This window comes from Cryptomeria japonica, chromosome 7 (assembly GCF_030272615.1).
Source record: "Cryptomeria japonica chromosome 7, Sugi_1.0, whole genome shotgun sequence".
In the NCBI taxonomy this organism is placed as follows: domain Eukaryota; kingdom Viridiplantae; phylum Streptophyta; class Pinopsida; order Cupressales; family Cupressaceae; genus Cryptomeria; species Cryptomeria japonica.
In genome coordinates this window covers 37,036,209-37,050,886 of record NC_081411.1, presented here as the reverse complement: position 1 = coordinate 37,050,886, position 14,678 = coordinate 37,036,209, and positions in this window count along the sequence as shown.

Here is a 14,678-nt window from a genome sequence, read left to right as displayed (position 1 = left end):
TAAGCCAAAAGGCATAACATTCCAACAGTATGTTCCTCAAGGACAGGTAAACATTGTTTTATCTTGATCCTCTGGGGCTATTTTTATTTGATTATAGCCTGAGAAGCCATCCATTAGTGAGAGCATTGCATGGCCCATTGTGAGGTCAACAATTATGTTGATACTGGGTAGAGGAAAGTCATCTTTTGGACAAGCTTTGTTGACATCTCTGAAATCAGTGCAGATTCTAATAGTGTCATCTGGTTTTGATACTAGCACTATGTTGGAGATCCATTCTGCATAGTCGATGGGTCAAATGAATCCAACATCTAATAGTTTCTTTAGTTTAGCCTTGACCATGAGTGCCACCTGTGGATTCATCTTTTGTAGTTTTTGCTTGACTGGCTTAACTCCTAGAGAGATGGACAACTGATGCATGATCAGGCGTGGATCAATTCCGAACATATCTGCATATGACCAAGCAAAGTTAATTTTCTTTTCTTTTAAAAAGATGAGAAATGTGAATCTTTCCTCCTTTGTTAGAGATTCTGCTAGGTGTATGTTTTTGACTGCTTCTGTAGTACCAATGTTGATTGATTGAGTGGGCTCAATCAATATGGATGATCGCTCATGAAAATGTTCAGGAAGAGTGTCAAGTCTCCCATCCTTAGGTGCCTTAAAAAGATTTTCACCCTCAGATGCATCCTTTATTTTTACTTTTTTGTGATCTAGAGTTGCCATTGACTGGTTTGCAGCATCAAATCTTTTATTTGGTTCATTTTTATGACTGAGAGACTTGGCACTCCCTGGTCTGCAAATATCGTTACTTCGTTCACTGGTAGAGCTTGTTTCTGGATTAATGGTACATAGGTAGTGGATAATAGATTCATCGTCTAGGAAAATTGGTATATCATGTATTTCGGGTTCGTCCCAGTCAATGAGGTCGGGAAAGACAAGTGGTAAGGAATCGTTTGGTGGATCAAGTTCTGCTACTATAAGTGTCAAGACAGAGGTTTCATCATGATTGGATTTGTTTTCAAAGAAGTCAAGGATTTCATCGAGGTCTTCGATGGTATCATTTTCCGTATAGACTTGTTCATAGTGTTTCTGTTCGCTTTCCTTGGCGTCATAGACATTCTGTGGTCCAAATTCAGGTAGTCTATCTCCTGTGTTATGCTCTTCTTGAGAAAGGGATAGGGAGCGAGTATTGTCAGTGATATCTCCAGTAGCGTTTGAGCAGCTACCCCATTCATATTCATTGGAATCAATCTCTGAGTTATCATCCTAGATTTTATCTGTGTTGTAAACAGGTATGTTATATGGTGAAAATAGATCTTTGATGATGGATACCAGTTTGATAGTCTTTTCTGATTTTGTGTCGAATCCTGCTTCTACCTTTTGTATTTGTTCATAGATTGTACCTCTTTAGAGAGGAATAACGGTATTAAGAGATGATTCTGTTGGTTTTTGAGATATTGGTGTTTGAATATGAGCTACTGCTGCGGATATGGCCTTCTTATGAATGAGGAGCTTTCCCTGATGTGGCTTCTGTTCTTGATGTTCACGTGCCTTACGGATTGTTTCTGCTGACTCAAATAGTGCTTCTTGCCAGGATTCTTCTTTGCTTTCCATTGAGGTTTTGGAGTTATGTGTGGTGTCTTTCTTAATAGGAAAGTGAGTTTACAACCCAATCCTGTTTTGTCTCTACTGAGCTGTGAAGGAAGGTCTATGGGTTCATTGACTCCTTCTTTGCATTTTCCAATAGGTCCTTTACCATCATATCCCATTTGTTGCATGATTAAGTAGCCCTTTCCATATAGGTGTGTTGGTAGAACTATATCCAGAGTAGCTGCTCTGTTATCTTTTTCCTCATCTTTGTATAACTAGCTAAGAATGTCTTTCTCTTCTGATTCATGTGCTAGAGTGCCTAGTTGGATGAAGGTACCATCAAATTTGGTGACGGGCTAAGTTACCTGATGCATTGATGTTGTGGGTAATCCATGAGATCTGGGTGATATTGGTAAGTTGGCCAAACACATGGGTTCCAGAGAGTATTCTCCCATACCTTGTTCTCTGATTTGCATTGTCTGCTTGAAATCTCTAAGTAATGATTCGAGTTTTGCCTTCTGTAGATCTGATGTTGAGGATTTCTATTGTTCCCTATTATGGGGAACCAAACTGTCCTGGGCTACCCCCATTGCATTACAATGTTGAAATGGATTGTGATCAACAAATATAGAGACCGAGCTTGTTCGTTATAGAGAAATTTGACACATTGGTGATACGTAGAAGGCACTACTTGCATTTCATGTATCCAGGGTCGACCTAATAAAATATTGTAGGTGAGGTCTATGTCTAAGACTTGACACATAGTATCCTTTTGCACTGGTCCAACTTGAATGGGTAACATCATGGTTCCTTTAGATGACCTTTCCTCATCATCATATGCCTTTATTGTAATCTTTTTACGTGGATCAATAGACTCCCCTGAGAAGCCTAATGCACAGATAAGTTTTAAGGTACATATATTAAGTCCAGCTCCTCCATTTATCAATACTCTTTTTACTTAGTGTTTATAAATGATGACTTCAATATGGAGGGGAGTGTTATGTGGATGACTTAAGGAAGTATTATCATGCTCTGAGAAGGTGAGATTATGAGGCCCTGTCATATGAGCGACCATGGCTTGAAATCTGTTCGCATCCAAGTCTTGAGGTACATTGGTTTCCAATAGCGCTTATTCCAATATGTTATTGTGTTTTGGCGATAGTTTCAACAATTCTAGTATAGATATTTGAGTAGGAGTTTTGCATAGTTGGCTGACTAAATCATATTGGATTTTTGGTGTAGTGGTTGTAGGTGATGTATGTCCCTTCAAGACATATTTCTGAGCTCTGGTTGTTACATTGATGGATTCATGATCATGTTGGTCTCGGATTGTGATGACATTCACATGATGGTCTTCAGCTGATATGTGATTGATGGTGTTATTGTAGATGTGGTTGATACGAGATCCACGTGTATCGTTTGAGGTTGAATCTCCATCTTTGTTGTAGTTTGGAAGAGGATTTTTAAAGGCTTCGTGGTCACCATTTGTTTTGAGACCATCTACCGTTAAATCACCTCGATCAATCATGTCCTGAACAATGTTTTTCAATCTCATGCAATCGTTCATTCAATGACCTTTGTTACGATGAAAATCACAATAGTGTGAATCATTCCACCAAGGTAGTTTGATTTGGGGTTCGTAGTTGCTGATTGCAGGCAAAGAGATAATCTTGTTTGCCAGGAGCTCTCTGAATGCTGACTCTAGTGATTGTCCCAGCGGTGTGAAGACACGTTTTTGGAAATTGTTGGTGTCATCACGCGAATTGTTATTAGGTCCTTGATTCGTGGTTTTGTTTTGAGTATCATTGGTGTTGTTTGCGTTGGGTTGACCTTGATTGGTATTTGGTGTGTATGTGTTAGCGTTTGGGTTAGCACCTTTAGGAACTTTTGTAGCTTGAGGATTTCCCGATAATGTGAGCACTAGTTGCTTAGATTTTGGATCATGCGATTCATTGCTGCCTTCGTTTTTGTTTCGAGTCCAGAATCGAGACTTGTCTAAGTTGCTATTGTTTTGGTTATTGTAGTTTGATGAATTTGTTCCTTCTTTTAAGAATTTGAGAGTTCCCTTTTTGACACATGCCTCTTCTACTTGAATGCCATTTTCAATCAATTTAGCGAAAGACAGTATGCATTGGAGTTTGAGCCTGTAACTCATCTCACCATTCAAGTTGTCGATGAAAATTTCCATTTTCTCCTTTTTAGGAATGTCTCTAGGATATCGGGAAACCATACGTCACCAACATTGAAGGAATATCATAAATGTTTCATTGTTTTTCTGTTTGGTGTTGCAGACGTCTAGCATGATTATAGCATGTTGAATGTTATAAGAATATTGTGTGATGAATTTGTTAACCAATTCATCAAATGATCTGACAGGAGGTGTAATTTTGGATAACCATTCCATTGTTTGTCCTCCCAAGCTTCTTGGGAATAACCTCATCAGATAGGTGTCATCATGAGCAAATTCAAGACTCATGGTACAGAATTCTCTGACATGATCACGGGGATCACTTTTTCCATCGTACTTGTCAAATTTAGGTACATCTAAGTTTGGAGGAAAAGGGATCATGTGCAATCTTCTGTCAAAGGGATAAGGATGGATTTGGTTTAATGAGTATCGCACTGTCGTCCCCTGTTGCATGTCTTGCATTTGTCTTTGTAACATTTGCATTTGTTGAGTAAGGGCAACCAAAGGTGCATTGTTTTGCTGAGGGAAGAGCTCTTCCCTTGCATTGATCCCGGGTTGAAATGGTGTATGGAACGGTATGTTTTGTTCGGGGATATTTTGTCTTGGTGTATGTTGTTCTGGTATGTTTTGCTTGGGGATATCTTGTTCAGGTTGCGTGCTTCCCCTTCTCGTTGTCATTCTTGATATTCATAATGTTGAGGTCTCATTCTAAACACATCTACATCAAAGTCATCAGGGAGTTTGACTCCTTTGCTTGTGAGCATGAGCAAGTATTTTTCCGTGTCATTTTCCAAGAGCCTTTCTACAATTTTTTGAATGAAACACTTTCTTGGCATTCCTGCAGAAGTTCTTCAGAAATTTCAGTATCCTCTAGGTGTGGACCTTCAAAAGGATTTGATAACCTTCGATTCATACTGGATTCTGCTTGTGCCTCACTTTGTTTGTTTTGAGAGCGAGTAACAGACATTTTAGTAGAAATTTTTTGTGATGAAGGGGACAAAATCCTCTTCAATATGTTGCTTGAGAGTTGGTGGTTCAAGTAGGGGTGTGTTGTAAGTGATGCACTCATCGGGCAAGAATGTCGGATTGATCTTTCCTCCACGATTTATGATTTGATTAAATGTGGATTTTTGACAATATGCCCTAGTCTTTAAAGGCTCTTTGTCAAATTCGTTCGATTGTTTTGGATATAAAGTTTAACGTGATGAAAGAATGTTTGATGAGATTTGAAGAGTTGACGATTGATGTATAAAAATTTGTTTCTTTTGATAAATTTGGAAAACCTTGGTTGTTGTTTCTTCAACGTGGTGTTACAATAAATATTCTTTCTTCTTTGAATATGGGGATTAGTCATGCATAAGTGGTCAATGGTTTCCTTCTATTTGTTTTGAATTCAGTTGATCTTGCTTTGAAAACTCAAGTTTTACTTTATCAAAGTGAAGGTTTAGATGCCCCTTTGTGACAAAGCATGTCAAATGATATGGATAAAGTCTCCCGATATGGAAACTTGATTTGACAACCTGAGGTTTTAAACAAGTGTTTTTGAGATGAAATCCATGAGATGATAAAGGACCCCTTTGTCACTTGTGATGATGTTTCCTATTTTTGATAGGATAGATATGTTTTATCACGCGACCAGTTTTGGATTTTTACAACGTTTGTTTGACACAAATTTTGCTCAAGAAATAGTTTTTAAAGCTCTGTTTTTGATACTCTGTTTTGATGAAAAATGATGCTGATGGAAAGAGGTTTCCAAAAATGTTTTCTAAATTTTCAAAATTCCTCACTATTTTGCCCCCTGTTTTTCTGGGTTTGGTCACGCGCTAAAACAGAGACAAGATGTGCTACCAAAATTTCTTCACGCGCTAAATAAAAGACCACATGCGCTAAGCTGCCCCTAGCTACGCGCTAAAATTTTTGACTGCTAAAAATTGTTTTCTGTTTTGCTTGAAAAAGCTATGCGCTAATATGGGTCTGCTACATGCTAACTATTAAACCTTATGCACTATTGTTTGACTCCTACGCGCTAGGTTGATGCTCCAACGTGCTAGGCTATTTTTCGAACGCGCTGACTTGTAATGTTGTTTTGAAATTTTACGTAGAATGCTACTGTTTTAACCGGAAGCACTAACTAGATGCCCTGATGTGCTAACAAATGTACCACACGTGCTAAGAAGTTGCTCTTACGCGCTAGACTGCCCTGATATTTTCCTTTGGTTGGTTTTTGGCAATTTTTGGATTTTTGTTATGAGTTTTTCAGTTTTGATGGATGATTTTCTGAAGTAGTAAATGCAAGCATAGCACCAAAGAGACAACCATTTTTCTTAATCTAACAAAAAGTGTATGTTCTGCGAGGAAGTGTTCAAATCCCCAATGTTTTAACAGGTTTGGATACAAATAATACACTTCAAGAAGACTCTTTATTCAAAGGTCATAAATAACATCATAGCCCACTAGTCTCGATACTCCGTCATCTCAAACAGCCGTGTCACCCCCTAGAGGGTGCCCATTTTTTTGTCTTTTGCCAGAAATTAACTCAAAGTGAATTGCTTCACAATTGAGTAGTTATCTTGGGAGATATATGGTGAGCGATCTTGGGGGTGGATTCTTCCCCACCCTTGCATTATGATATTATAAATGTCTGGTTACTGACTCAGCTCAAGGTTTTTATTTTTGTGGTTCGTAATCAGGCTTCCTATTCGGTCGTCAGTGATAAACTCCCTCAGGAGGCTTCCCAACTTTTAGAACAAAGGCTTTACGTATCTCAAGGATTCTGGGGGAAGGCTAATTGCTACGTGCAACTGTTGAAAAAGACTTTCGTCACTTTCCACCTTTGATTATAGTGGGTTGGAATACTTGGCATCGAATTTGTTTCCCACTTAGGTCGTTCCCTTCACACCGGCCATAAATGGCTTTAAGAGTTAATTCCAACTCCTTGGGAAGGGAGGCCTGCTAAAAGTTGTATAATGCTTGAAATACAGAAAGCTTAAGAGTGGTTTGGCTTTTTGATCACCCAGTTAAGGGGAGAGCATATACCTTCCACTTTCGAGACAAGGCAAACAATCTTCTTTTTAGCCTTCAAGACAATGATTTGCTAACTTCTATTTGGAGATTTTGCTCCACAAAAACATGGTGTTTATTTTATTTCCCAAATGAGTGATTATCTAATCTAGGAAAAGAATTGAGTCAACAAAGTAAAACTTCGATTTGGTCAATAATAGGAAATCGGCAAAAAGGGGAATAACGTCCGTCTTTGATTGTAACAAAAACTATTAAGTGTGGTTCTTTCCTTTGCAAAAATTTAAAATAAATCTTTTTATACACCAAAGGATGGTGAGGTTTTTTTTAAAGGTACTTTTGCAAAAAGGAAAGTTTGTATTGTTCTTTTTAGAGCCCAAAATAAAGTTTTCCTCATGTGAAAGTAAGAAAATTTCTGATTGTGGTTCTTTTTATAGCCCAAAATTAAAGTAAGTTCAATTTTAAGAAAAAGAAGTTCAAATTTTTAAGCTAACTTAACTAAGTTAGTAAAAACTCTAACTATCTTAATAATCTTAAGACTAAGCTCCTATCTACAATAAAATCGTTAGAATCCTGCAAAATAACAAGCAAAAAACGTTAGATAACTAGTGGACTTCAACAAGTCTAATTTTATCCTCAGTTATAGATTTTATTTTTCTTATCTCTGTCTTTCTATGATGCGCTATAGAACAAACTGTACACGCTACAAAATAATAGTGATGCGCTAAAAGAAGGTAGAGATGTACTATACTATTTTAAGGATGCGCTACTCTATGTTCTGGAGGCGCTGCTCTATTTTTCTCCTGCACTGAGACCTACAGGAAAATATTAGTATTATGATGCACTAAGGAAAAGACTTCACGCACTAGATGATGGACCTAATGCGTTGAACAGTAAGCCGGATGTGCTAAGCTATTAACCAGATGCGCTAGGAAATGCTTCCCACGCACTGTTTCTTGCTTCCCACGTACCTGCAAAAGGGGTTAAATTCAAAAACTGATTTGATATATGGGCTCGTGCCCCACAGTGGGTGCCAGAAATGTATGTGGGAAAAGTAGGTCGATACAACTCAAAATGCGAAAAATGGAGCTCTAGGGACCTTGCTCACACACCCACAGGACTTCTTGGTGCAAGCTATGGAGTCATGAAGTATGGCTCAGCTTCCCAAGGTTGGTTCCACGGTTCTCTATCTCACACAGTCCCTCAAACCAATGTTTTTGCTCTCAGATCACTAAGCAAAATGGTGTAGGGATGACAAATGCAAGAACGAGGTGTTGTCTTCAAAATCTGATTCTCTTTAAACATCCTTAAAATAATATGATTTGAACTTGGTGCAGAAGAGACATCAAAGATAAGGAAATTCTCAAGACAACATATGATAAGGTTTGGATTGAACCTTCTACACTTTGGACTTACTCAGAGCCCAGGCAGGTATACCTTTGTGAATTAAATTCACACTTTCAAACATAAACCCACAGCAAACCAGTCCAGAAAACCAGTGGATCTATTCACCTTGAAATTAACTGAAAACAAAGAATGGAATTATACTTAGATTCAACATTTTGATCAACAAAACATGCAATAAACAACTTCAATCAATACCAGTGCCTTATCCAAGGTCACAGAGTCATCTAAAACTGAGATAGTACTCCTCAAACAAAATATCTTTACACATCCCATTGGTTTGATTTCTATTAATCCTTGTATATACCTAACACCAACAGAAATTTATGCATTCCAAATTAAACAGTGATCATCAAGATTCAAAGTCTCTCCCAAAGAGTTTACTGGTATGAGTGATCCCCGCCTTTTTAACTTCCCTCCTAAAGAGAAAAGCTAGTGAACACTTCTACTGAAACTTGCCTTGCAATCCCATTCAAACAAAATAACCCTGAATTATTCAAAATGAAAATAGTAAACAAATTGCAAACACACTTGTAGACAACACAAAGCTTCACTCGAAACCAATGGTCTGTATATTGATATCAAGTTTAGAAAATATTACAAGAAGTTTTTTGAATTTTCTCCATTAGACTTAGAAAAGCTCAGATAAATTTCTGCAACGTTTTCTTACAATTTTTTGCGACCCCTCTTCCTCTAGTCCTGGTATCTATTTATAACAACATGGATGCAAAAAGCTTTGGACTTCTCGAGGAGAGTTTGTTACAATCATTTCTTCCAAAATAGAGAGGTTACAATCTTTTCACAAAACAGTTACAAGCTCTTTTCGGCCTCTGCAGTTTCTTCAATAGGCTGTTCAGTTGCAACCTCTTCCACCTTTTCAGGGGCACTCTCATGTTGTTCCGTATCATGAGTGGCATATTTTGTTGTCCACTCATTGTACACATCATCGGTCGGCCATGAAAAATTAATCACTTTAGCTTTAGCTTTAGTCAACCTTGCTCAAGAGTTTCTCAATTTGCTGACTTTCGAATTGAGAAAACTATAATGTGCCTTAATTTTTTCTATTTCCTGTATTGTCAAAACAAAGAAAGAAGCATCATCTAGCTCAATAATTCCTTTAACCCTTGCTGACAATTTAGCTTCTATCTCCTTAAGCCATATTTGTTTGTCCTTCAGTTGATCTGGGCTAGCAAAAACTCCTGGGAGCAACTCAAAAACCTGATCAGTATACTCTTTTTTACACAAGTTAACTTTCCTATCAACATTATCCACCCCTGCTGCTAATTGTACTAAATCTTTAGTGATGTCAGAAGAGGATTTAATGATAGGATTGGCCCTTGCTTCATCACAGGATACACTCATAAACTCTAAATCTTGCTCCCTAAGCCTACATTTGTCAAAAATAGGTGTCAAAATGGCCTTGTCTCCCCTAAGCTCATTCCATATATCCATAATTTTACCTACATTGTTGTAGAGTAATGATGCATTCATTGTATCTGCAAAAATCAAAATTGTAGCCCTTACTCTCTCCTCATACTTCTTTGCATATAAGGCCTGAACCTATTTTAAGCTTTCTAATTCTTGAGGAGTAATTTCAACCATTTGAGAGCTGGAGGATGCTGGAGATGGTGGAAACTCAATGATGGGGCTAGTAGGTGGAGGTCTTGCAAGAGAAGAGGAAATCATTAGTGTTGAAGACTCACCTTGATGGTATTGTCCAGTCAACTAGCTCTGCAGCTTAGCAATGATGCTATCCTTAACTCTTACCTCCTCCTTTGCATTGTTATAGGCCTTCAAGATTGTTTTCAACTTAACTTGGAGGATCTCTTTCTCTTTGGCTTCCTTTTCTGCCACTGCAACACTGAATTTTGCAGTCTCTAGCATAGTGCTAGCAGCTTCCACTACCCCTGTACTCTACACTCTTTTCACCATCATCCCACCAAGATAACTTGACCTTGGGGTGTCTTTGCTTTTCTTACTCTCATTTCTCTTGAGAGACCACATGACAAGTGCAGCATTATCCTTACTGAAAGTAATTCCCTCCATGGGTTTGGTCTCCTTCCTCATTGCATCTAGCACCAAGACATCTGCTATATCCCACTCAAGTAAAATAAGCACTCCAACTTGTGCCACCATGTCTCTCCCTTGCTCAGGGGTGATGGTTTTGAACTCTTCCATCATCTCTTGCTTTATTTCCTTTTCTACCAGGGCTGGATCTTTATTAGGCTGCTAAGCCTTTCTCTTTTCACATCTAGCATTATACTTATCTATGTTTTGTTTCCATATAAACTGCATAAATGCTTCTGATATTACAAAATTGTTGTCAGCCAAGAAGGCAGTACTTGCCTGCTTTATCTCAGGATCCCACTCCTGACCTTTGAGTTCAGTGGTGGTAATATCCATCTCAGGAGCAAGGGGTTCTTCTGGCATTCCTTCTTCCACTTCATCATAAGTGTAAGCAATTTCCCCTAGACTGCCTAGCTGTAGGAGTTGCTCAGCTACTGCTTGCTCATCTTCTATATGGATAGGGAATTGGGATGGGGAATACAAAGGTTTATCTGATTGTACTTCTTTCCCTACCCTTTGCTTTTTTGGGCTCTCTTGGATGTCAATGACATCTTGTACCTTCCTCTTTCCTTTAGAGGTAGAGGGCTCCCCTGTTGTAGGCATCAGCACACTATAACTAGCTTTCTTGTGTAGTGTATAATCACTAGGAGGGATTGCTTTGCTGGAAGCTAACCTGCCTAGGATCATTCTCACCTTTTCAGGGTTGCTTTTGATTATAGCTTCCCTCTTCTCCTTTAGAGTCTGCATCACATCTTCAAAGTAAACAATTAAAACCTTTATTTTCTCCTCCAGAGGGAAAAAGCTAGATAATAGGTCATAGCTGGCATCAAAATGATGCACGAAATCCATGGCTTTCTTATAAGCCACCCATTTCTCTTTCTTCAGCTCCTACTCATCTAGATCAAACTCATTTCTGATGAGGTCTTTAGGAAACTGACATTGGTGAGGCCTACCTCTACATGCTGCTTTCTTTCTAAACATGCCATTGAAGAAGTCTTTTGGATCAGCAAACCTGGACACTGTAGTGGAAAAATGATAAGGCTTGAGAAAATCCTCAAAGCAATTCCAACCTCCCTTTGTTATTACAAATTGGTGGGCTATGGTAGCTGCAGGGAAAATAGTCCCTTTACCGCTGCCTGTCAACTCTGCCTCTTGTACACCACCAATTTGTCTAAGGATCTCTGCAATTTCCACTTTGAGAGGGACATAGTAAGGTAGCAAGAATGTGGTGCCTCTAAAACCAAACACTCTGAAAACTATTGAGACTGGATACAAATAGATGTCACCCTAGTTGTGAACAATTTTTATGTTCTCTACGAATTCTTTTGGTCTTATGAATTCCAAAAGAAGCTTGGGGATTCTTGGATTTTCCGAACAGAGGAGAGTCCTGATCTTGGATGCAAAGTATTTGTCAAACTTCAAGAAACTGGCATCCTCTCTATCCCATGACAACATAGTACTCCATAATTGTACCAACATCTTTTCTCCTTCTTTCTCCTTGACAAGGTCTAGTCCACTGGCAAAGTAATCACCACCTTTGAAAAGAAATAGATGCATCAGGAGTGAGTACCATCCGAAAGGCCTATCCACCTTTCCATTCTTTATTCTTGTTAACCCTCCGTGGATAGCGTCAGCAATGAAAGAGGCATAATCAAATGTAATTGCAAGAGAAGGATTCAAAATCTAGGCAATCATTAATAGGTAGTGATTTGGCATGTTTGCTTCAACATCTTCTCCCAAAACTTGGCAAAGTGCCCAGTACATTCCTTTAGCCCTAAGGGTGAACATACTCAATGAAAAGGGCTCTTGTGTGTTAGGTCCTACAACTGTCAACCCACCTATCTTCACAAAAAACTCCTTGAGGGGCCCCCTCCTGAGATGACTCCTCTATGCACTGTAGATTTGAGCTAATGATTTGAAATTTATGGGTTTTAGAAAATTAGTAAACTCATTAAGCCCAAAAGCATTCCTGAATTCTTCAGCATTAATCTCAATAAGGGTTTTTCCATTTATATCCCGAATGCTTCTTGTGACTGGATCATAGTTGAGCGCAATTTGGGTCAACAAATCTACGTCCATAAATACCCCTGGGACTACCAATTTCCCAACATCTAGTTCCCAAATACTATTTTGTAGGGCTGGAGAATTTCTCATTCCAAATCCAATCTTAAACAACCCCAACCTAGACAATCCAACGTGTGGGTCTCTCAACCAGTTACCCTTGTCATACAGTCCTTCTCCTATCTTTAAACGGGGAGCTCTAGGCACTAATTCTTTTACCTTCGATGCCTGATTAGTTGACAATGTCAACTGTTCAAGAAAATCATCATAGACACTCCTTTCTAAATAATTGACTTTGCCAGAAAATTCTCTTTTAGGAGCCATTTAAAAACGTAAGAAATGAATACCACTCCTAGACACTTCTGTGAATCAATATCTTATCTGAAACACACCACATAGGAATTGCTAGACAAGAGTACGAGAAAACCTATTCTTAGCTTGAAGGAATTTGCTCTGCAACTAAACTAACTTGCTCTATACCTAAAGAAAATATTTCTGCATCCGCTCCTCTACAAGAAATTCCTTAAAAGATATCTTCACTGGTTGATAGAAAATCATATATTGTACTTAGAGTCTTAACTACAACATTGATTCCGCATGCTTCGGCCGTCCCTTCAAAATTGAATTCATAGGAGAATTTGTATTTTTTGCTCCAACGGGTCACAACGTTCTTGCAAGTCTTTCATTTTTCTCTTTCGCAACTTCGTGAAGTATAACTATCGGGTAGCTTGGTCCTGCAAAATAACGTCGACCGTTCGATCAAAAGAAAATTGATCGAGTGTTATACTGACTAACAACTTTAGCTCTGCGCTGGGTCCTGCTTGTCTATTGGCTACTTGCTACCACGTGGCGCCCAACCAATGGCCTTGAAATGTCTTTCATATTCGACTTAACACTGGCCGCGTGTCCTTTTCTTATACTGCCGGTTCCACCTTGGCAGGCCCACAGCTTTCTTCTAAGACCACATGTCGCCGGACACGTGGACGACTCTCGTTCACTCTCACTATTTTGTGGGGTCTAAAACATGAGCATCTTACCCTTGCGAAATAGTGTCTTACTCTTGCGAAATAGTGTGGGCCATCCGATCATCTTTTAGTTGATCGGCATTTAACCATCGGAAAAGGCTTTCGGGAGGAGTGGGTCCGTTGATTCATTTTGAACACTTGGCATCCAGTCACCTTCAGAGCTGGCATGACCATCTGTCGCCGGACACGTGGATGGCTCTCGTTCACTCTCGCTATTTTGCGGGGTCTAAAACACAAGCATCTTACCCTTGCGAAATAGTACGGGCCGTCCGATCATCTTTTAGTTGATCAGCATTTAACCATCAAAAAAGGCTTTCAGGAGGAGTGGGCCCACTAATTCATTTTGAGCACCTGGTGTCCAGTCACCTTCAGAGCTCACTCGTCATTTTTTCATTTGCTGAGAGAAAGCACTGGGCTCTAGTTAATCTTTGATAGTTGTATCTGCTAGGTCATCTCCTAACTGGCGACCTAACTCACCTCTTGGGCTCGCCTTTTTACCTTTAATCCCGACCTACTGACTGTTGTGACTTATGCCGTGTGCCGCCATTCTACTTGCTCTCATCATCCAGCTAGACCGCCTAGGTGGCATGCCTTGTCATTTTCGCAACTTCACTGGTTTTAAACTACGCACAACTTCACTTAGCGAAATAGCGAAAGTCGTAGATCCATCCACGAGATGCACACTAGTTACTGGGCTCGACAACTTTAGGAGAAATACATAGAAGGCATAAATTTTGCGATTAATTAACATGACCTCCTAGGCAAACAACAAGGGGGGACACTTCCTACGATCCTGTGACCCATTACTTAAGTGGATAAAGTAACGAAATATTAGAAACCAGAGGGTTTTAAACAAACATTAGAAGATCTAAAATCAAAAACCCTTAAGCCCTTAAGGCCTAGAATAGATCTGAAACATTTGAAAATGTGCCCTACTTAAAATTTCAACAAACCATAGCCAATCATGGGAAAAGAAAAACCCATTTTTAATCAGTGATAACAACGGCTCTGACTGGGGATGGTTGATCGCAAGGTCAACACAAGAAAACTCAGAAACTCTGGAGAAACAGACCAAAATAGAAAAGCAGGAAAGGAACAAAATATGTAAAAACAAATGACCTACCGTGCATGGACATTAAGAGAAATAATACTTTAGGAATTGTCCATGCACTGAAAATTCTTGTATTTCATCATTCATATTCTTCAAGAAATATGAATCCTTACCATTTAAGTCACAAACCACAAAAGGGCCAATCCACAGTGATTCAAATTTTTTGTGCTTTCTCTTATCCTGTCCTTTTGCATTCCACTGAAGAACCATGTCATCA